The sequence below is a fragment of the Mus caroli genome, chromosome 11, assembly GCF_900094665.2.
Source record: "Mus caroli chromosome 11, CAROLI_EIJ_v1.1, whole genome shotgun sequence".
Taxonomy (NCBI): domain Eukaryota; kingdom Metazoa; phylum Chordata; class Mammalia; order Rodentia; family Muridae; genus Mus; species Mus caroli.
Genome location: NC_034580.1, coordinates 114,779,744 through 114,803,660, shown reverse-complemented (window position 1 = coordinate 114,803,660; position 23,917 = coordinate 114,779,744). Strand labels below are relative to the sequence as shown.

The 23,917-nt window shown below is 53.4% G+C and overlaps 1 protein-coding gene across 6 annotated transcripts in view; it reads left to right on the top strand.

Annotated features, from left to right (window-relative positions):
- Positions 1 to 2,628: 2,628 nt before the first annotated feature.
- Positions 2,629 to 23,917, top strand: part of Rbfox3 (RNA binding fox-1 homolog 3) — a 425,230-nt gene continuing 403,941 nt past the window's right edge. Inside the window, exon 1 of one of the 6 annotated variants that reach the window (XM_029484009.1) lies at positions 2,629 to 3,014. The gene's annotated coding sequence lies outside the window, so the exon portion shown is untranslated. Of the gene's footprint in view, positions 3,015 to 4,440; positions 4,557 to 23,917 lie in introns of those variants that run through there. The other 5 variants (XM_029484010.1, XM_021176021.2, XM_029484005.1 and 2 more) reach the window with 5 other exon arrangements.

Genomic DNA, 23,917 nt, shown 5'->3' with positions numbered 1-23,917 from the left:
GCCCATAGAATAGCATCAACCACAGTGAGGGCGACTCTTCCCAAAAAGCAGTAGTTCTCAGTCACAGGGGTGGCACATCAGATATCCTGCACATCATATATTTACATTATGATTCATAACCATAGCAAAATTATAGTTATTAAGTACCAATGAAAATAATTTTATGGTTGGAGGTCACCACAACATGAGGAATGTATTTTAGGGTCACATCTAGATACATGTTTTCTATGAGAGTCTAGATCCTGACAGATTGACGATCGCCATCCTCTTAGAGTCTTTTCTGTGCTTTGCCGTATCTTTCTGAGGGTGAGCTGTGGCCTTGTAACACCTAGAGTGGTATCTTTGCTTCTTTCCTAGTTGCTATTGCAGGGGGTTGTTCTTGGATCTTCTACATCCTCATATTCTTAAAAACAAAGTTTCTGTGGGGCTTCATGGATAGCTTAGTGGTTGAGAGCACTTCCTTCTCTTCCAGAGGACCAGAGTTTGGCATCCAGTCAGGAGGCTTCTAACTGCCCATAGCTTCAGCCAATGGGAATCTGATCTGATTCCCTCTTCTGGCTCCTGAGGGCATTACACTCACTTGGCTTGTGTGCTCACACACACACACACACACACACACACACACACACACACACACATCTAAAAATAACATCCTTGTTAATCTCAGCATAGAAATTCACAGGCCCTGCCATCCTTTTCTGGGCAGACCCTTTGATGACCTCTGGGTCCATGGGACATATGCCCTGGGGTCTGTTCTTGAGGGATAACCTACTAGACAGTCCTTGGCTACAGGTGCCTGCTTCACTTTAGTACCAGGCTTTCTGAGTGACTGACTGTGCTGTTTGGCTGGAACCTGTCTGGAGACTGGAAGAAGGCTTGGTGCCACCTGCAGACCTTTCTGGGAATGGCCTCCAGAGGTGGGTGTGTGACTAGAGTTTCAGTCCTGAGCCCTTCCACTTGAAGCTCACAGCTTGTGCAGTATAGTATGGGGAAGCAGACCTTGGTCTCTAGGAGGGTTCAAAGAGAGGGATCAGAAGGGCAGTAGGAACTGGACCAGAGGGGAAGGGCTCTCAGCACAGAAGAACCAGGAGGGAGTCACCGTTGGCCCAGAGAGGCAAGACAGCCTAGAGATTGGTGTGGATGGGCCTAGCCAGCAGTCCCATGCCATGAAAGCTTGGATCACCAGGCCAAACAGAGAGAAACAGTTGGTCCATGGGGGTAGAACTGTGCCATCTCAAATTTGGGGCTGTGGCCATTTCAGGGACCCTTGCGACTGTGCCAGAGACAAGGCATTTATATTCGGCTGCAGGACTCTAAAGCACGTGATTCCCACTGGGCAGGACAGATCGATGACCCAGACAGGCCTAAGGAGCAGAATTAAAAGCTCCCGAGCAGGCAACAGTCACTCAGCTTGGACACCGTCTGCCCTCACTCTGTAGGGAAGGCAGTGTGCAGCCCAGCAAGCCAGAGAGCACCCCAGGGCCTCTCTTATTCTCTCTCTTCTCTACTCTGTCTAGCTGCTCTACCACAGGGCCCCAGGATCCGTGGTATGTGCCTCACACTGGAAGCTGTACTTAGGTGCAAGAAGCTGATGGTTTTACAAACAGCATCCAGCAACCTGTATCAGGCTTGTTTTTTAATCGTGGTTTTTGTTTGTTTGTTTGTTTTTTAGATTGAAAATGTCCTTTGAGAGTGCTGGTCCCCAAGTCCAGGCACTGCATGGTGATTGTCTTTTATTTTCGTCTTTCATATAGAACAGTAGCTGGATCCAGTCTAAAGCCTTTGGGTATCATCTAGCCTCTTTGCTCACTTCTAGGACTGAATGCCAGTAGCTAGCCCCACTGTTGTACCTGGGTCTGGTCTTGACAGCTCAGAGGCAGTGCCTGCCTCCCAGCCCCTTTCCCTTCCCAAGACTAGAGATGCCAGACCTCAGACCACGCTAGACTCTCTTCCCCTGGGTTGGGGGGAGGCTGGAACTCTTCTGGTTTTAGGTTCTCTTAACTGACCTGGATGGAAATATTTAAGGCCATAGGATTATCAGCGGGGACAAGTGTGTCCTCCCTGTGTCCTGTTCCAGGGTAGGCCTCCTGCCTCCCCACCTGCTCTGTGATTCTCAGGAAGGCAAGGCATGGAACTCCAGGCCTATTAAGGGTCTTCCCCAGTGGCCAGTTAGGCGCGGGCGCTGCAGACTAGCTGGAGAGGTGTGGGGGAGGGGACATCCATTCCTGCCGTTCAGCGACCAAGTCTTTCTAGGGACCCCTGGGCAGAGCGAGAGAAACCGGTCCCAGCAGAATGAGGGTGCAGGGGTCCTGCTAAGTGTTGCTAGTGATGACTTACACTGAGGTCGCCCAGAAGAAGGGAGGGAGGGAGAGGAGGTGAGACCACAGCGGTGGTGGTGGTGGTGGTGAGCTCGGAGGAGCCCAGCTGCTTCTGAGCTCTAGGGTGCCCTGCAAGTCTCACCAGCCTACGCATCCCCGTTCTTCGAGGCTGGAGCTGGGACTCCAGGGCTCCTGTGGCCACATTCAGCTGGCTCGCGGCCCTCCCTGCCTCGCCGCCCTCCCTGGCCGCGCGACCGCCGGAGCCCCCTCCCTCCCTCGCCGAGCTGCGCGCTCCGCCCGTGCAGCCGCCACCACCGCCACCGCCGCCGCGTGCTCCTGCTGCCTTCTCGCTTCAGCCGAGCCAGCCAGAGGAACGAGGGGGGGGGTGGCAGAGAGAGAGAGAGAGAGAGAGAGAGAGAGAGAGAGAGAGAGAGAGAGAGAGAGAGAGAGAGAGAGTCGGCGAAGCAAGCGGAGCGGGGACACGGAGCCTTTGCTCCGGAACCAGCGGAAACCTCCTCGGACAGCAGTCGGGCGCCTGCCCCAGCAGCTCGCGTGGTCTCCGGAGACGCCGCGGCCGCCACCGCCGCTCCAACCCGGCCTCTCGCGCCCCTTGCCGCCGGCTCGCCTGGGCGGCCGGGATGCAGCCGGGGCATGGCCGCCGGGGCCCCGTCACCTGCCGCGGGGAACGCTGAACCCGTGAGTAGCCAGACCCTGGGCTTCCACCTCGGTCACGACCATCGCGAGGGGCCGGCTGGGACTGTGGGCACGGCCCGGGGAGGGGCGCACGGGACCCCGCAGTGGGAGGCGGGGCCGGCGAGGACGCGGGGCTGCGGAGCGTGGCTGGGGACAGACCTGAGGTCGCGCGAGGATGGGGTGGCGCCCTTGGGGGTCAGGGGTCCGCGCGCGAGGTCGGGGTTCCCGAGTTCTGTGGGGGCTGGGGTCGCGGCTCCGGGCTCCCCCGGGAAACCAGAGGGGAGATTTTGTGAATGGGAAGGCCCGGGGTCAGGCTCCATGGAGACACCGGGGAGTCCCGCGCGCTGCGTGCCCGTGGCGGCGGCGGCGGCGGCGGCGGCGGCACAATGCCCGGCTCTGGGAACTCCCAGGATGGGGGGAAGCCGTGGCGCACGGAGATCCCGGCCCGCGGGGCGCATCAGGGAGGCGGCCCCAACCCGCAGGGCTGGAAGCACGGCTAGCGACCCTGATGCGCTACGGCGTGCGACTCTCGCCATCCTCAGGCTCGGGAGGGCTGCTGGGGTCCAGGAGGAGAAGAGCCGGCCGAGGGGACTGACTGATGACCCTGAGGAGTTGTGGGAGGACTGAGGTCCTCCTCGGCTCCCTCGGGAGGACCAGGGCCCTCAGCACCGCGGCACGCGTGGAACAGGCGCGAGTGGCGCACAGGGCTCTCCAGTCCGCGAGCTGGGGGGCGCTCGGGGCCGAGTCTTCCCAGAGGCGTGAGCAAGGATCGGAGGTTACTGCTCGCTTTGGCACAGCTACAGGGCCGGGACAGCCCGGCTGGGAAAGCTTTGCTAATGTGGCCTGCACAACCCTAACCCAAACTTTCTGACTTGTGGCCCCGGGAGGCGGCGGGGTTCTCCTGAGGCTGTCTTCTTCAAGAGAAAGGTGTCAGGGGGTGGCTTCAGGCCGGCGGTCCTCTGGGAGCTCCCTGATGAAGCTTCGCCCCTATCCATTGGCATGCAGCCCTTCAGTGTCCTGGCCACCCAGGTCCCGCACCCAGTCTGTACCTGGAGCAAGACGCGACCAGCACGGGGGCGGGGGGGGGGCGCATTGAGACCCTATTAGACAGCTGGAGCAAACCCAGGATTTTGGGTCTTGCATGAGGTTGGGGGTTGGTTGGCTGTTCACGAAGCCCACTGACGTCGGCTAGTGTGTGTGGGCTGCGAGGTGAGGAGGGTCCAGGATGGCCGAGCCACATCCCCGCTTCCCCTTTTGGATTCTGCTTTTCAGACGCACTCTAATTATTTAATGGTCACTTTTAAAAAGGACGCCGGTGGCGCCGGTAGTCTCTCGATGTGGGAGACTCCCACAGTGGAAGCTATGGACAGGGACTGAGGGATCCTTTCTTCTTCTGGGCAAGTCCCTTCCTCCTCCGGCTGGAGGTGAAGTGCCTTCTGGTGCGCGCAGGGTCGTTAATTTTCTGTCACAAACGCCGGCTAAGCTGGGGACGGCTAAGCTGGGGACGCCTCGGGAACGCATCGGGGAGTCTAGGGTCCAGAGCAGGTACCGGGCTAATGGAGTAGGGTCTCGGGTAATGAGGTCTTTCAGCAGAAATCAGCTTTGGTTTTACTGGTCTGCAAAAAATAATGAAAAAAAAAAGTACAAACATTACGGCAGACCGAGCTCATTAAGTGCGCATCGCGGATCAGGGCGGATGTCTTAATCAGGCTGCGCTGGTAACGGGGATATTACACTAATTAAAACCAGACCCTCCAGGTGAGCGACTACTGGGAAGGGAGAAAGTTGTAGAGAAGGCGCCTGCTGGTGGAAGAGAGGCGCTGGCGAGGTGGTCAGGATCGCTGTAAGGTGGGCATGTGGGGCAGGGGGCGCCTTCTCAGAGCCAGCCCCTCGTCTCCCACGGGCGAGGAGCTCCCCTGGGCCCGGAGGGAGGATCGAGCTGCCGCCTCCGCCCTCCCCAGGGACCAGAGGCCTCCCTGCGTGGGAGCTAAGCGCACTGCACACTCGGGGAAGCAGCACTTAACCCCTCCTTTCCCGGCTGGGCTTGGAGCTCTGGGAACGCTGGGCTGGAGAGGGGAAGATGGGGGAACCCATAGGAGGCTAGGAAGGTGAGGCAGAGCTGAAGCGGGGCACATCAGACCCCATTAGATGCTCCTAGGGAGGCAGCTGAGTGCCAGGGGAGGGTTGGCCAGGTCATACAGGCTGTTTGCCCCAAGCCCTGAGGATTTCTGGTATAGATCAACGTTTCCAACAGTTCTGCCAGCCCTCCCACTCTCACCAATGAAAGAGAACCCTGACAATTACTCTGTACCATCCTTCTTGGAGGCCCAAACAACCAGATAGTCTTGGGTCTACAGGAAGAGCCCGGAGTCTAGGAAAGTCCCCATAGATCCGGCCTCTAGCAATGCTGTGCCTTCACCTTCGCTGCAAAGGCTCCACGACCTCAGGCGGAGCTGCAGCAGGCCTGTGTGAATTTACTGCCCTTCAGCAGGGACCAGACAGACGCTGGTCAGGAGCAAAGGCTGACCTGCCACGCAGCCGCACAGAGGGCGGCAGCACCAAGGACAGGGCTAGGGCCGAGCTGCAGCATTTCACTCTTCTGCCACCTCTGCCTGTCTGTGTCCTGTGGACACTGAGATCTGGGCTTATTAGTCTTCATCCTGCTTGGAAGGTACAGGAGGAGTCCCCATGCCACCAGGGTCAGGGAGGTCCAGGCCAGAGCAGAGGTAATTACAGTAAGGAGGTCTCCTGGGCGTCATTTCCCAGTGTGTGGTCTTGTGGCAGCCACGCAAGAGAGATGGAAGGGCTATTTGGTGTGTGGGGATGGACTAGGCTGGCAGAGAAGATGCCATTCGTAGCGCCTGGTCTTAGCTGAGCTGGCTCAACAGGGTCTGGTCTCCATTGTGGGCCCTTCTAGCTGGCATCCTGGTACCTGCCTGCTCCCTTGCTGTGTAGAAGCTAGAGGGGCCCTGCTCCTCAGGGCAAGAGTCTGGTTGTTTTGCCCACCCCTCCCCCACAGTGCAGAACATCTTTTGGACCTGGATGGACCGTGGGGGTTAAACAGGAAGGCTTGGACCAGTAGAACATCTGTCATATCCAGAAGTGCCAATTCGATGGGGAGTGGTGGTGGGGGGTCGTCTGGGGCAGTGAGGAGAGGTGAATCTGTCCATGGGTCAAGATTGAAATGTTATTTCTGAGTGACTGCGGCACGAGGCTCACCTCCCCCAGTCAGTCCGGAGCTCGTGAGGTTCGGTCGGTTGTCTCTCTCTGTTTATTTATCTCCTTCACTCCTGCCTGATACTCTGTTATAAAGACAAATGGAGCCTGGCACGCAGCTGACGTGCGTGCGGTGAGGAATTTTTTATTTTTGAACAAGTGAGGGGGAGAAACCATCTAGAAAGTTTCCCCCTTCCGTGGAGCTGTTTCTGCTGGGGAGCCCGCCTCTCCCCGCGTCCTCGCCTGCAGCAGGCCTTCCTGCCTGCGTGGGCCCCAGCTTCGCAGACACCTCCCATTTGTATCAACATCTTTTTGATTAGCTGCCTGCCTCCCCTTATTCTCTCCTGAAGCAGCCCAGCATTTTCACAGGTTCATGAAACATTCAGGGCAGCCTAAACATCTTGTTTTCTGCTGCCTTTCTGAAGTCAGCTGCCATTTGAGGCAGCAGGGTCTCTTGTTTAATTTTTATGTTCGGCTTCGTCTCCTTCTCTGAGCTCCCTGTGCTTTCTGGGCTGGGTGGATGCTTTGGGGTTTTCCTGCCATGCTACCCCTGAGAGTCAGGGTCGCTGCCAGTGACGGAAGGGAGGTGATTTCTAGGTGCGTAGCGGGGCCTGCTCCGTGCTAGAGGAACAGTGCTCTGACATGGGTGCCTGGGGACCCATCCGATGCACCCGATAATCACGCTCTTCAGAGCAAGGCTCTTAGTAAATTACTGTGTTATCACAGCTTCCACAACACTCACTTGACACCAAAACATGCCTCAGAAGGTGACTTGAGATAATGAAGAGTATTAAGGTCTGTTACTGCATGTGAGAATGTTTCCTCTGGCAGCCTGGGGCAGGCTCAAGTGCACACACACATTGCATCTGCACAGAGGTTGCAATGTGGAGAGAGAGAGAGAGAGAGAGAGAGAGAGAGAGAGAGAGAGAGAGAGAGAGAGGCTGAACTAGCTGCCCCCAACTCAGGAGCCATGGCAAAGGGTCTTTTGTGCAGGATGGCCAGCAAGAGGAAGCCTCATGACTTAGGAAAGGCCATGACTATGGCCCTTCTAGTCCACTTCTCTGTTGTGGGAATGAAACTCAGGCCAAGTGAGGCCTGAGGAAGAGGTTTACTACATCTACCATTGAGGGCAGCTGAGGCAGGAACTCAGAAGAGACCATGGAGGGATGCTGCCTGCTTCCTCTGGCTTGCTCAGCTGCCTTTCTTATATAGCCCAGAACCACCTGCGGAGGGGAATTCCCAACAATGGGCTGGGTACTTTGGTGTCAATTAGCAGTTAAGGAAAAGCCCTGTAGACATACCTATAGGGTCAGCTGATCTGGGCAGTTTTCAGTTAAGGTTTCCTCTTTCTAGGTGACTCTAGGTTCATGTCAAGTTGACAGTTGGTGCTAAGAAAGCCAAGGTCTTTTTTTTTTTTTTTTTTTTTTTTTTTTTTTTTTTTTTTTTTTTTTTTTTTGGGTTTTTTTTTTTTTTTTTTTTTTTTTTTTGGTTTGGTTTTTCGAGACAGGGTTTCTCTGTATAACCTTTCACAGGGGTCTCAGGGACAAGAGCACGGTGGATAGCGGCTTTTCTCATTACATGTTCCTGTGTGTTTGGTCTCGGTTGGCAGTTAGTCTGCTGCCTGGATGGCCATGCCACCACCTCATGAGTTGGTTGGCCATCTCTGCTGCAACCTCTGTTAGTGATGTTTGTCTTGCTGTGGTAAGCACCACGGCAAAGGTAACTTGTAGAGAGATGAGTTTATCTGGAGTTACCGAGTCCAGGAAGGTGTAGCAAAGGCTTGGAGGCAGGAGCAGGAAACAGAGGGTTTTCATCACGGGCTGTAAGCGCAAAGCAGAGGAGAGTCGTTAGACTCTGGAAACCTACCCTCTATGACATAGTTCCTCCAACAAGGGCACACCTCCTGAACCTTCCCAAACAGTGCCACCGACTGGGGACCGAGTAGTCAGATGGGGAACAACTCATTGAAAACCACCACATACCTTTTCTTAGAAACCAGTCCTGTTTACAGGTAAAGAAACTGCCTGCGTCCAAACAGGCGCTACCTCCATCTCTCTGTGGATTCCCTTGATATGGTGGGGGATGAGGAACTGACCTGGGTGCCTTTTTTTTCCTACGGCACCTGGTCTCACTTTAAAATCTCCCTATGTGTGACCTCACACTAGCAAACTAGGTTCTTCACTGCTGGGCATGTGAGACAGTTGCACGCAGACCCAAGATCCATTCAGATTTCTGACTGTGAGCACTTCAGACACCAAGGGCTGTGGCTCTGTTCACTGATGTCCCCCTGTCCCTGTCACCAGGATGAAGGCAGCAGGGGTAGCTGTCCCTACTGCTTTCAGAATTCACATCTTAAGTACTGGGAAAATAGTGGTTCGTGCACTGGGCCTTGAACCAGAAGCATTTTCTCTCAGGCAAGGGGAATGAGGACAGACAAGCTGACTGCTTTTCAGATGAGGCTCTCTATAAAACCCACTGAAGCCCAAAGACACGAGCTTCACATGTGTTTTCAAGAAGGACAGAGTCGGGGCTGGAGAGATGGCTCAGTAGAAGAGCACTGGCTAATCTTCTAGTGGACCAGGGTTCGATTCCCAGAACCTGCATGGTGGCTCATGCTGTCTGTAACTCCAGTCCCAGGGGATCCAATGCCCTCTTCTGGCCTTGAAGGGGACTGTACACATACGGTGCACAAACATATACAGGCAAAACATCCATATACATAAAATAATAATTTTTAAAAGATGGATTCAGTTTGAGACAAGATTTGTACTTAGAAATGCTTTCTTAGGGCAGGAGAAATAGCTCAGCAGTTAATGAATTCTGCTCTTGCAGGTGACCTGAGTTCAGTTTCTAGAACACACATCAGACAGCCCACACCTGCCTATACTTCCAGTTCTAGGAGTATCAGATACCCGTGTGCTTTGTGGGCATCCATAGACACATACTCATGTCCCCACATATATGCATCATTAAAGATAATTAAAAATAAACAAATATTTTCTCACTAAACTTTAATAATTTAAAATCCTTACTGAGTTCAGATACGTGGTTTGCTCACTATATTAAAGAGGGGGAGGAAGAAATTCTACCTTTTGTTTTGTTTGTTTTGTTTTTCAAGACTTGTGTGTGTGTGTGTGTGTGTGTGTGTGTGTGGCCCTGGGTGTGCTGGAACTCACTTTGTAGACCAGGCTGGTCTCAAACTCACAGATCCGCCCACCTCTGTCTCCAGGGTGCTGGGATTAAAGGCATGTGCCACCACTTCCTGGTGAAAATTCTATTTTTTTGTTCCTGGAATTAAGTGCCACCTCAGGGTCTGGATTGAGGTGACTCCTGCCTTTCATCCCATTTTGTTGTTGATGGTTGCAGCAGAGAGAGAGAGAGGTTTGTGCACACTGCTCCATCAGAGAAGCATCAGGATGACTTAAAACCACAATAATAATAATAATAATAATAATAATAATAAATAACAATAATAGTAACAACAATAATTTGCCATGTTGGGTGGAGCATGGGCCTTACATATGCCAGACAAATCCTCTGACAGGGAACCCCATTCCCAGCTGTTCAGGGTGGCCTCTGAATAGTTTTCAGGAGGTTGCCACACACTGTACAGATCCTAAATTGCCATCCCTGTGAGACCGAAGGTGAGAGAGGAAAGGGGGGACGATGCTCTCATCTCAGTGTGTATGAGGCCCTCGTGAGGCCACCGATGAGCTCCACTAGTGTCGCAGTGCCACGACTGCCCACATTCCTGAAGGCGTCGTCTGACCCTTTATTCTGTTAGCCTCAGTAGTGAACCTGTTAACTAATGGCCCTATCCTTGAGATTGGATGGTTAGGCCGCTCCAAAAATCGCCTGTTGGGCTGGGGAGGTGACTTGGTGGTTAAAGTACTCGCTGTGCAAGAGTGAGGGTCAGGGTTCAAACCCTCAGGACACGTGTGAGATTCTGGGTCGATATGGTAGCCTGCTGTAATGCCAGCCTTGGAAGGCAGAGGTAGGTGGTCCTCAGAAACTGACTATGGAGACTAGCCATATTGGTGACCTCTGGGTTTGAATGAGAGACCCTGGCTCAGTGAATAAGGTGGAAGAATGATCTAGACATCAGCCTACACATGACTTGCACCCACACCCACACCCATGCCTGTTACAGGAGGGGACACAGGATTATTGACCACATTACTCATGGTAATCTCTGAGGCCACCGGTGCTCAGCTGAGACGTGGCCTGCAGCAGGACCATGGGTGTAGACTTGTCGTTACCACCCACCTCTGTGCTGGAGGCTCCTGCTTTTGTGGAGGCAGAAGAGCCAGGCCACATGAGGGATGAAGGAGTGGCTTCAGTTATTTCCTGATTACAAGGCGATGCTGTTTTAAAGTAGCTCCGGGTGACCTCCCAGGTGCTCGCATAGGATGCTCGGAGTTATGGTATAGGTGAGGTGGAGATGTTGGGCGACCCTTCCTTGTTCTGGTGATCTAAGGGTGTGGGTGTCTCCAGGTTCGAACCTAGCAGCTCATACTCAGGAGCACCCTGTGGCTGGGCAGGAGATATGAGATCCCGTCCGAAGACCCTGTGCATTAGGGGTCACTTTGGACATGGTGCCCAAGAGGTTAGGCTCCTGCCTGTCCCCTGGTATGTCCTCTGGTTATGCCTCAGGTCTCTACTCCTGATGGGAATCAAGAAAACCGCATTTGAAGCTGGTAGGGAAGAAGGTGTTTTGGCTTTTTATGGAGATAGGGTGCTGCCTGTCATGGCGAGATGGGAGAAAGATACAGTATGGCCACCATCCCCATCATCTTGGACTCCTGAGCCCGTGAGTCGCTGCTAAGACATTTCCTCCCAAGCCGAGGGAATCCACTTCACCCCTCCCACAGCATGGAGATGTTTTCAGGGTCTCGGGACACAGCCCATGAAAAAGCAAGGCGTAGCTCTGAGAGACCCATTAGAAATAAACAGAGAGCCTGCCCGCCTCTCTAAGTTATTGACTCTCCCTCACTGAGAAGATACCATTAAGCTCAGCTGGGCGGGGGATGGCTAATGCAGGGACAGGCGAGGGGGAAGCAGGCCCACAGGGGTTGCCTACACAGGCTGTTGGTGCACGGCGGGTGGGCACGGGATCTCAGGCTTCCTCCTGCATTCCCTCTAAGGGCCTGTAATGGGGCCTCGAGGCGGTGCTATCCGAGGGTACATTAGTCAAGCACTTTGGAATCTTAGCAGGAAAGAGAAGTACCAGAGGAACTTAAGGTGAGAATTATGGTTGTCATCGGCACAGTATTGCAATCAACACTCCTTGACAGCCCACAAGGCAGCTCGCTTGATATCGAGACAGCTGCATGCCTTCAGTGGTGCCTGGGAGAGAGGGATGAGAGCCGGACGGTGCCGACGGACGATGTGTTTGTTGGTGGGGGCACTGTTCTTTCCCTGATCTCTAAAGCTCCGGTTTCTGGGTCTGAGACGACTGTCAAGAGGGCTGTCTGCCAGCGTGTCTACTTCTCTTTCTCACTCCGCACCTCATCCTAGGACACCTAGGAAAGGCAGAGAGAGGCTGGAGAGGTGGCTCAGCTGGCAAGGCACTTGCTGTGCAAGCATGGGGTCCCAAGATCGAACCTCAGAGAGGCATGTAAGAGGCTGGACATGGTGGCAGGCGGTTGCAATTCCAGCAGTGGGGAGATGAGAAGGAGGACCCTCAGGCTTACTGGCCGGTCATTCTAGCCTAACTGGTGGACTCCAGGGCAATGGGAGACCTCCCCCCTTTCAAAGGCGATGGGCAGCGGCACAGAGGAGGATGCCCCAAGTTGTCTCTTGGATTGAACACACTCAGGCATGTACACAGATACACATTTTTTTTTAAATCAAGAAGAATAAACAGGGACCCTACATCCTTTTGACTGTGTACCACACCTTGGCAGGGACTTCAGACTAGTTTGCCTTAAATTAAAAAATGCAGGTCTAGTTTCATCTGTGTGACGGCTGGCCTTAGCTTTCCTGCCCCAGTAGTAGGGATGTCAGCAGTAGGGATGTCACAGGGGCACCAGCCCTAAGGACCAGCTTCCACTTTGAAATTGAGATCTCCTCAGAGCAGACAGGACTAAGCGGTGAGATCGGGTTTTGTACGTTGAAGGTGCCCCCTCCTTCAGACTGATTTCCATTCTCCATCAGCCTGCCCGTCTTCCAGGAAACAAATCTCTCCCCATTCCTTGGTATGTTTCCTTCAAATCCCATGAAGGAGACACACAAGACCTACCTTGGAAAACCGCAAGCCCCAAGGATGGTTTTCCGTTAACTAAATCAGTGCTAGAAAATGAAGTCGAGAAAGGAGTCTGAGTAGTCATGCACAGCTCAGCACGCTGAGACACATTAACGTATATTGGAATTACAGAAGATATCTGGGCAGTTGGAGGGAGAGAGGCGAGCTTCAGACTCTGCGTTGGCTGAGCTTCCAGGTGCTCGGCTCTCTAGACACACCCGAAAGGTCCTTGGATCATGTTAGGCCCCACCGCACCAGGAGCGCAGGGAAAGCTCCTTTGCCAGCATTTCCCTTCTAGACTGTTCAGCTTTGCAGCTAGCCAAGGGAACTCTGGGGTGCCCCAAGGCCCAGTGTTCTTTGGACTGTTCGAAGGGCACTGCACCAGCCGTATCCAGCCAGCGCCCTGGAAGCAGAGGTCCCGACAGACCTCAGCTGCAGACTTGCTCTGCAGCATCTTAAGTCACAGCAGCAGAGCTCAGCCTTAAGTCCCCTCCCTGCCTGTGACCCCCGCCTGTGACCCCCCTGTCTGTGCTCCCCCCATCTGTGACCCCTGCCCCGGTCTGTGACCTCTGAAGCCTCCTCTCCATTTCCTTCTCTGTGCTTCGAAGCCAGCTTTCCAGGTGGGATCTGGTGAGGGGCGGCCGTTGGAGGTCACGCAGCCGGGAGGAAAGATTTACAGCTCCGCCCTGACCTGCCTGATGGACAATTAAAGCTGTGCAGGCTTGGAGGAGAGAGAGGTTGTTAAGAGGCAGGACGGTTGGAATAAATCCGTCACCTCCACTTAGACAGCCCTGCTAGACTGCATCCCAGGGCCTTTAAGCAGGATCCTCCATTGGCATGGGGTGGAAGAGTCCAGAAGAGACTGTGAGGGAAGCTGTCATGCTCTGACCTCTACCAGAGTCGGGGCCTGGAGATCCTGTGTCTTCTTACTAATATGGTTCACACTGGCAGACTTAGGGAGATTTCCAGGATTCTCTGCATCTGGCCAATATGAAACCACAACTCCAGGGTATATGTGCATGGCTAGGTGTGTAAAGACACACACGTGTGTGTGTGTGTGCAGATGTGAGGACATGCATCCTGCTTGTGGGGGCACCACACACGTGCATGTTTACGATCTCTTGTGCGTTCCTGAACCCACATGCGTGCACATACATCATATCGTGCGTGTCCATATATGTGCCAGTTTATCTCTTGGGCCCCCTCAACCTCTGCGTGTCTGGCCTTTCGTGAGCCCGCCAGCCGCCAGCCGCCAGCCTTTTAAGCCACCAAACCCTATAGTCATTCTTCTCCATTTGTTCTGTGTGTTATTTCAGTACCTTGAAGATGCTGGCAGGTTCCTCAAGGAAACTTTGTCTTTGTGGTGAGGAGATGCCAGCGCTCTGCGGGCCTCCCACCGGCTAATTACCAATATGATCCCGCGTGGGAGACTTGTCGTTCCTGGAAGAGCTCTTTATTCCCTGTGTTTCCCTCCTCCTCCACCGCTCCTCCCGCCACCACCCCACTGTGGTCTGATTTCCACTCGGAGATGGAGCTGCTCCCCGTGAGGCCCGGGCCGTGGCATTAGTGCTTATTCAGCCAGCCAGCAGGCCAGGCCTTTCATTAACTTGGATACTACAATTATGTGCGCCGAAAGGCTGAAAGGGCCATGTAGGATTTTTCTTCCCTGAAAAAAAAAAATCCTTCCGCTTTTCACAGCCCCAGCCTTGGCCATCGAAGCAGCCATGACACAGGCTGTTCTGTCCCCTATGGTTGGTGTGCAATAAACTCAGCAGCGTGCAGGGCGCAGACGGGGTGGGCTGTGCCTGCCATTGTCCAGCCATGGACACCACAGCCACTGAGGAGGTCATACTTCAGTGTGCAGTGCTGCCTGCTCTGGCAGTTTCTCTTGTGACGGATGGCAGCGTGCACACTTACGGGTATGTGGCCTTGGGAGGTGTAGCCAGCCACAGGCGGGAGGGAGGGTGTCCTTCTTACTGTTGTCCCCTTCTCAAAGAGGGTGGTCCTGGGACAGTGGCTCACACTGATGTCACTGAGCCCACTTGAACACTTCCAGTGACCTCTTGAATCTTTTAATATGTATATATGTATGCATGATGTATGCATGTATGTTGGTTTATTGATTTAACTTATTTATTTTTACAGTTTGATACACCAGTCAACTCTCCAACTGGAGTTGGAGCTGAGGATGGCCTTGAACTTTGGATCCTCCTCCCTCTGCCTTCCATGCCCTAGCCTGACAAGCATGTGCCACCAAACCTGGGTGATGTGTTGCTAAGTATTGAACCTAAGGCTTCATGCATGCTGGGCAGACACTTCACGGATATCCCCAGCCCAGGAGTCTGTTGTCCTTTTGTTTCTTTGTTTTTATTTTGGGGTGTGTGTGTGTGTGTGTGTGTGTGTGTATACTCAAGGTAAGGCACTGCTGAAGGCATGGCGGGGAGCAGGTAGAGGCTGTTCCTTGTATACTGTCCCCTCGGTGCTCCCTAAGTGTTACTCTGTTATCTTAAGGAAAGCTGGCACCTGGCCACGGAAGCACTGGATAACCCCAAACTCAGAAACTTATTGTTTTAAGCCCCCACAAGTTACCATGGTTACTCAAAAGGCTTGTGCAGTGGCCGGGTCTCTCTTGCTCTGAGGGAAGCCATCGGGTAGGAATTAAGCCTTTCATCCAGGCCCCCTTCATCTGTTCCTGCTCAGCTCTTGCACGGAGGGAAGGAACTGGAGAATGGGGATTTTCCAGGACCTCGGAGTGTGAGATTCTGGAGACAGAACTGATCTCCCACGCTAAAATAATTATAGCCAGGAGAACTAAGTTAAGGCCTTTAACAAGAGGGCGACGTGCCTATGTGAGGCTGTCTCTGTTGGCTTTGTACCCCAGCACTCCGCTTGCTGGCGCCTGATGATACCTGCTGGGGAAGTAGTACCCGAGGCACCCCACACCTGTTGGCTCACTCCAGCAGGCCTGCTATGCAGCTGCGCTGAGCCAGTGCTCTCTGACAAGGCCTTTCCGTGGCAGAACAGGAAGCCAACCAGGACCTCTTTGGCTTGGCTTCTTCCTGCATGAGATCTCACCATGATCCTCTCTGCTGAAGTTCAGTGCGGGAGGCCAGGATATTTATATTGTGTAAGCATATTGCTATATATGATCAAATATCACACACAATACCTATGTGACCAGCCACATGGAGAAGAGGCCAGGTACAGACAGTCTTCACCCATGTGCCCTGTCATGGGGTCAGGCTGCCTATTCCCCTGAAGGGCTGAGTGGCTGGCCACTTTTGGACTGGGGACTCTGTAGTTTCTTGGTGGGGGTGGGGTAGAATGTTTTCTGTTGACCACTTGATGAAGCTGATTTTCTTTCCAGCCCCTGTGGGACACTCAGCAGGGTGGTGTGATAGTGGGCGCACCAGGTGGAGCCAGGGGACACATTCCAGGTAGGGGGACTTAGGTGACAAATGAGGGCCTTCCTGGGGTCTCCTGTGCAAAGAACCTTCTAGTCTTTCTACTCCACACCCCTGCTGGTGCATCTCATCCCTCCTCATGGGCTGATGCCGAGCTTTGAGGCCACTCAGTAACATGGGGGACTGCAGAGGGGTTTGGGGTGCGACTCTTGTTTCTGACCCCTGAGCAGGGCCAGGCGCCGAAAGCCTTCTCCAAGTCTGCTGAAGACCCGTATACCTCTCATCTGCTCAATAGCCAGCCCTCACTCATTCCTAGCACAAACCTGAGGTACCAGCAGGCTCCTGTTACACCTTGGGCTGGCCTTGTTTCTCCTCAGCAGGGACACCTCAGCAGCAAGTGGGTGGCGAACACACTCTCTTGTGTCACCATCTTGGTGGCAGCATTTTCTGAAGGAAACAATTGGGTTGTATAGGTCCTGTGGCTGGAAGGTAGGAGACTGAGGCCCAAGCTGGCTTGTACACCTCTCACGGAGCATCATGGGAGCTGCTCGTTATGCTAAGTAAGTGACAATAGCAACGGGAAGGAGGTCTGGACTTCTACAGTGACTTGTGGCAGTATGCACAGCAGTAGCCATGTAGGACATCTGCAGGAAGGACACACAGGGCCTTCCTTATGGGTGACTGTCCTCAGCACTCTTTTCTGGGAGCCGAATTCAGCACTGGTGAGGAAAAATGGAAGGTGACAGATTGGGTGGGTGTTTGTGCACCTGTCTCTTTAGCTTGTTAGCAGGCAGCAAGCAGGCAGGAACCATGGCGGTTCTTCAGAGCCCCTCAAAGGTCTACAGTCAGTGTTAGTGCGATTCTGCAGGCCGAATGAGGCCATTTGGGGCCTCTGAACTCTGCCCTATCTGGCTCTCTGGCAGGTGGCCCTGTAGGATGTCTTGTCCCTGGTCTTCCCATTTCAGTGGCTCAGGGGATCTACTGGTGTGTATGTGTGTGTGTGTGTGTGTGTGTGTGTGTGTGTACATCAGATCCCTGTCTGGTGCTACAGCACTCCAAAACCTTCTGATAAGGATCATGGAGCCTGGAGAAGGACCGCTGTAGGACATAGCCCCTGCTGGTCTATACGGAAGCTCCTTGCATCTTTGGTCTGGCAAGGAAATGGAGCAGCCACCATATAACCTTCCTTGCTGTCATCCCTACACAAGAACTTGGGAGTGGGTTTATAAATCATCCTGGAGCCAAGATCAGCTGCCAAACGGCGGAACACTTACAAGGAGGAGGGCCTCTCGGGTCTGTCTGTAAGCTTGCTCTCCTTCCTGGGTTTGGAGTGAGGAGCAGATGGAGAGGGAGGAGCTAGTAGGGTTCCGGGTTGCTCTGGAAGGCTCCAGATTGCTCCAGAGGGTTATGGATTGCTCAAGATGATGCTAAGAATGTTCTGGCAGCTTTCCAGAATTTCTAGGTGCACACCCGTGGGACTGACTGCAGCCATCCTTTCTTCAGGGACTTGCTCATGATTATTGATGCTGACGGAGTGCAGGAGTTGAATGACTAATTCAAGATGGCAGACAAATCAATGCTATTTATATTTAGCCTGCGCATGTACTGCTGATGTCTCCGTAACGGTCGGCCTTCACCATTATGCTTTTGCAGGATTCGAGATGCTGTTGACCCACAGGCCAGGGTCTATAGCTTTGCACTCCCTCCGAGAAGGTTTTCAGGATGCACAGCGTGTGTGCACTGAGGGACCGGCCCGTGCCTTCACTGTCTGGTTGGCACACCATCTCCCACAGTGGTCTGCCCGCTTGATTATGTTCACCATAGGGTGGGGTTCAAAGCATGGCAGAATGCTGGCCTTGTATGTACGGTGGGCTTAGTGCAGCTTCTGTAGATAGCTGTGGAAGGACGTTTGTGAAAGCGAAGCCTTAATGGTCTCCATGCTTTAACACTCAGACCTTGAATTAATGTGTGCAGTCCTGCATTCATCTTGTATTTGGGCCTGGTAGTGCTCTGTACATGGTCAATGCCAAGTGAGCAAGTTGGGGACACTCAGGGTTAGGGTTAGGGTTAGGGTTAGGGAAGCCTAGGTGAGAGAAATGATCTCCAGGTCTGCAGGATGGATCTGCTCTAGGAGCCCACATGTCTCCGTGTTTGATCTTTACGGTCTAGTTGAGTTTACCTCTCGGTTGCTGCATTGGGCTGTCTTTGTTTATCTGTTTTTGTTTGTTTGTTTTGGGGGAGGGCTGTTTCTATCTTCCAGGCTGATACCTCCAGGCAACCGTAGTAGTTGTAATTCTGGAGGGGGTGGGATGTATTATTGCATGTGCTGATGTTATAGAGCCTGGTGTCTTCTTCAGGGATACAGTGAGCAAAAACCCTCTGGTAGTGTGTGAAACCCACAGGGCATCAACGGTTAGAAGGAATGGCTTGTGGAAACCCTGGAGGTGCTGGTGTGGTTCTGAGGGCTGTCAAGGTGGACTAAGGATGGCAGCGCTGAGATCTTCCTGGTGTCTCCCGGGAAGACCTGGTACTGACTGTCCCTCTGGCCTCTGGACATCAGAACCTGAGACTGGACACAGTGTTCCTCTGTTGAAAGCTTAAAGCATGACCTTCGGTGGCAAAAGCCCCAACACTAGATACCACATCCATTTACATTTTATATTTAAATCACTGACTGCTGTCACACTGCCCTCCTAGAAAGGCTCTGTCAGGTCCCACAGGCTCATTGACTGGAGCGAGGCCCTCCTGGTGCCCTTTAAGCAGGCTCCTAAGCTGAAGTCAGAGGCTTAACACAGATGCTTGTTAGGTTGGCCTGTGGGAGAGGGCCTGGCTGACACCTGCTGAACACCTGCTTGACACTTGCTTGACACCTGGTCGACACCTGGTTAACATTTACTAGCTGTCCAGTAAATGCGAAGGCCTGTTTGACACCTGTTTGACACCTGTTTGACACCTGGCTGAAACTGGGTTAACATTTACTGGCTCACCCACTAAATGCTGGCCTCCCAGGCCGTTTCCCTCTCTGTCCTGAGTAGCAGTAACTGATGTTTAGGAAGTCAGAGTCTTAACACAGATGCTTGTTAGATTGGCCTGTGGGAGAGGGCCTGGCTGACACCTGCTGAACACCTGCTCGACACTTGGTTAATATTTACTATCTCACCCAGAAAATGAGAGGGCCTGGTTGACACTTGGTTGACACCTGGCTGAAACCCAGTTAACATCGACTGGCTCACCCACTAAATGCTGGCCCCACAGGCCGTTCCCCTCTCCGCCCTCTCCAGGATCCTGCTGCCTGCATCATATTCTCTACACGGCTCTACGCAGAACCTTCTAGAATGTCGGTTTTACTTCTAGGTCTCTTCTTTTAGTCTTTAATGCTCTCACAGTTTTAAAACTGTGTGGTGGTGTTTGTGCATGTGTGTGTACATGTGGAGGTCTGGGGGGTGACTCTGGTGTCATTCTCGTGAATATCGTCTACTTCCTTTGATACAACATCTGTCATTGATCCTGGTCTCACTGATCAGACCAGAGTATCTGACTACCAAGTGCCAGGGATCCTCTGGTCTCTACCTCTCTGTTTCTGGGATTACAGGTGCATGCCGTCAGGCCTGCCATTTTGCACGGTATATGGGTCTTGAACCCTGGACCTCATGCTTTTGAGTCAGATTTTACAGGCTAAGCAATCTCCTCACGATGTTCCGGCATGGTCTTGGTGCTTAGGCTCCACCATCCCTTCCACTCTCAACGACAAGCAGCGGGCAGAGGGCCATGGCCCCAACCTCTCTGGCGTATCTATTGTTTTGTGTTTCGGGGATGTGAGAGGGGACTTTGGTCCTGGGGATGTGAACAGAGCATTTTTTCCCTCCGCCCCCTGCTTCCTCTCTGTTCTGTGAACCTCAAAGCCGCTGACTAAGGAGGAGGATTGATGGATGGATTCTGAGGTGCTCCGCCTTGGAGCCCTGGGGTTCTGCAGGGAACTGGTTTATGTCCCGGAGCTTGCTACTTCTGTCCTCTCTCAATTTCCTTTCCTGGCCCTCAAGACCGGACCTGCCATGGGGGGACAGGCACCGGGCCAGGAAAGATGACCTTCTGTTCACGCCCGGGATCTGAACCTGAGCCAGGTGCGATGAGAGAGTCTGTGTACCAGCCATCCCCATCCCGTCGCTCGAAAACCCAGACGCAGAAAAGAACACGAGTGTTTGCCGGAGACTGAATCACATCATGAAGTTATCCGCAGTAATCAGGGCACGCTTGCTCCCAGAAATTAGATCATTCCGGAATCTCATCGAATTAAGGGAGGGTTCCGAGCTCGGCTCTCCCAGCTCCCGCGCCTTCCCTCCCAGGCCCCGTCTCCCCGCTCGATGGGAGATTTTCTGGCCATGTCAGGGCAAACTGACCCGGTTCAGTAATGGAGAAGAAGCCTGTTGGAATTAAGGCCTAACAGCGTTAAAAAAGCAATCTCTGCAAGATTGAGGCCACCGGGGAATCGTAGATTCCTAGCCAAGACCTCATTTAAGGATCGGAATAAAACTTGACACGCATGTGCGAACACGCACGCGTGAAGAAGCCGGTGTTCAGAAACAATGGAGACCTGGTGTGAACAAAAGAGCGGAGGGGAAGCAGAAAGCGAGCTTTGGTAGCAGGGCAGGCAGGGGTCGTCCTATGCTTGGGCAGGAGCAATGCAGGGTATGCAGTCTGGTTAATCCAGGAGCAGGGCTAGCAGTGTGTGGGGCCTATCAAGGTGTACTGCCAACACATGAGGTCCTCCTTAAGTGTCCCTGACTCAGAACCTTGCCCTCATCCTCTGAGCACTGCCCACCTCCTGTTACCTGAGAGTCATGGTGACTCTCCACGTGGGTTGTCTGGGAGTCACACGAAGGCCTGGTGTCTGTCACCGGTTCACATCTCTATGTGTCCAACTTATCAGGCAGTGGCTCCTGCAAAGCCCGCTGTGGGTAGGACTCTCAGGGTAAGCAGAGAGGGGGAGTGTTGGGGGTGGGAGCATGGGACCAGGAGTGTAATGAGGGGGTGGGGTGGGCAAGAGTAGGCGAGAGCCAGGAAGCCTTGAGGGTAGTAGGAGTGAGAACAGGCAGAATGGCTGCTTGATACCATCTAAGGCTCCTGTCTGTGAGAACATTCTAGATGTGTCATGGCTGTGGGTTCCTCTCTCAGTGAGAAACAGGAAGTCGAGGGTTGGGGCAGGCATGGAGGTGCAGGACAGCTACCTGCTTTTCTCCACCGGACCTCACAGCAGTGGTCTTTGCTGCTAGGGTGTTTTCTGCCCTTTGGGTGAGTTGTACCAAGACTAGAGTAAGGTGGCTGCACACAGCTCTTCTGTCTAGTGTGGGACAGTCCTGGAGGTGGTGTGCTTCTGTCCTCAAGAGGACTGCACTGACAGATTGGTTGTGGTACCCAGGCAAGCCAGAGGAAGCCCCCAAACAGATGAGCTCACTCCAGTAATGACTTCCAGAGCCCTGGTCCCTAGATAGACCTGAGCTTCTGGGGGGTGGGGTATGTGTCATTGGATATCCAGCCCCCAGGGTCTCTGGGTGTCTCCCAGATCTTCACTCATGGGTGGGGGCTTTCCTGGGTGCCTTGCTTCTGGAACAAGAAAGACAGAGGACAGCTTCCTGTTCCCACAGGCCCCAGCAGCGTGGCAGATTCTTGAGGGATGCCATCCCAGGTGTCAGAAGGGATATGTATCTGTGAGGGAAAGGTGGTGATGGGGAGCGTGCACGGGCAAGCTGCTCACCGAGTGTCTGTGTTGTAGAAGGCTGGATGCCTAGTTGGGTCTAGCAAGCCACTTGCAGCCTTGAGCTCCCAGAGGCTTTTTAAAGATGGACCCGAGATTTGGGCCATGTCCCTGACGTCCTTCTCTCTCAGATAGAGCTGGTCTGCAAAGAGACATTTTCTCTCAGGGATGTGCCAATATTCCTGGTGTTTTACGTCTCTTCTAGTTAGAAAGGATCAGTGGACTCTGAGGGCCAGGCACAGAGCATCTGGTGAGACAGGTGGACAGCCCGTACCTGCTCCACCTGCAGTGTGCCTCCTCACGAGTGACCTTCACCGTGACCTCTGTTCCTGGAGGAACGGTCTCCTGTCCCACACTAGCTGGGAGGTCCCACGAGGTAGACAACCCTGGACCATAGCTGTCTGTCAGATACTACTGTGTGCTTTTCCAGCTGAGGGGCTGGGAGGGCAGCCACCAACTTGGCAATGACTGATTTTGGAAGCTTACTTCTGTGTGTGTGGAAAGTGGGTTTGGCACAGGTATTCATTTGCCTCCTGAACAAACAGAGGTCCTCCCAAGCCTCCCGGCTCCCACGGTCCCCGGGGGGACGGCTCAGCCCTTTCACCCTGGCATTGCTTTTAAACTGTTCTCCACTTTACCTTCTAAGGGATGAGCCTGGGTGTGTCTGTCCTGGGTCTCTCTTCTGTAGGCCCTTGTTCTGAGGAACAGGAATAGGTATGGCTTTGGGGGGAGGAGCCAAGGTAAGATAAATTAAAATGACCAGAAGTCACTTCCAAGCCCATACTTCTCCCTTGGCTCCCCATAGCCCCAACCCTTCATTCCTCCAGGAACCATGTGCCCTGTCCCCTTGTTCCTGTGGTCCCCTCCTCCTGCCTTCCCATGCTCCGTCTTTCTTCCCCCCTTTTCTCCCACCCCTCTCTTCCCCTGTTCTCCTTCCATCTCTCCCCTTCCTTCTCTCCCACTGTGACCTGGATGAACAGAGGTTTGGGTGACCTGGTTAGGGAATGGAAGGAGGAAGAAGAGGCAGGGAGAAGAGAGAAAATGGGAGATTCTGTGTAGGGACATTAGGGGCTCAGCTCCTGTTCCTGGTTTCCCGAGAAGCACATGAAGAGCTGGCACTTCCAGGCACTGGGGCTGGGGAACACTGGGAGGAGAGAGGGTGGCGATCACTTGAAGTGTTTCCCGAGAGATGTGCTGGAGCCCTAACCCTAGTTGCTTTGAATGTGAGCTTATTTGGAAGCATGTGACGAAAGTCAAAGAGGCTGTCAGTGGGATGCGTCCTTATCAAAAGGGGGCCCAGGGACACGGAGATACAAAGAGGAAAGGGGAGATGGCCTTTAGCCAGAGACTGCTCAAGGACTGTGGCCAGCAGGGAGAAGCAGCCTCTCTGAGCTTGTGAAGGAGCTGCCCTGTAGAATGAGCCTTGGCACCTGGCTTCTGGCCTCCGGCACCCACGGTCTGCGATGCTGGGCTGGTGGTTACCGGTCAGAGCTCAGGACCAGGTGGGTGGAGATGAGGCTCAGCATGAGGTTCCAAAGCCTAAGCTCATTTCCTGGGGTGCCAGCCACGGTGGCTGGAGAAGTGTCAAGGGTGAATAAAACAACAGTCACCTGTCTAATGACAGGGAAGGAGGAGGCAAGAAGCTGACAGCTAGAGCAAATAGTCCATTCTCAGTCATGGTGTGGTGTGGTGTGGTGTGGGGTCACTCCAAGTCATCTAGGTGTCTCAGACAGCCCTAGATATACTACATACATACATACATAAATACATATGTGTGTGTATATATATATATATATCTTCTTTATTATTTTTTATGTGTATGAGGTCTGATTTATTTAATTTTTTGAGTTTTTGATACAGGATTTCATTTAGCCAAGGCTGGCATCAGTCTTTCCATGTAACCAAGGCTTGTCTTACATTCTAATCTCCTTGTCCCTACCTCCTAAATACTGGGTTTATGGGTGAGGTTTTAGGCGAAATTACAGGTGGGTTTATGGGTGGGATTATTGATGGGGTTACAGGTGGGATTACAGGTGGGGTTACAGGTGGGATTACAGGTGAGATTACAGGTGGGATTACAGGTGGGGCTATAGGTGGGGTTACAGGTGGGGTTACAGGTGGGGTTACAGGTGGGGTTACAGGTGGGGTTACAGGTGGGGTTACAGGTGGGATTACAGGTGGGATTACAGGTGGGATTACAGGTGGGATTACATGTGGGGTTACAGGTGGGGTTACAGGTGGGATTACATGTGGGGTTACAGGTGGGGTTACAGGTGGGGTTACAGGTGGG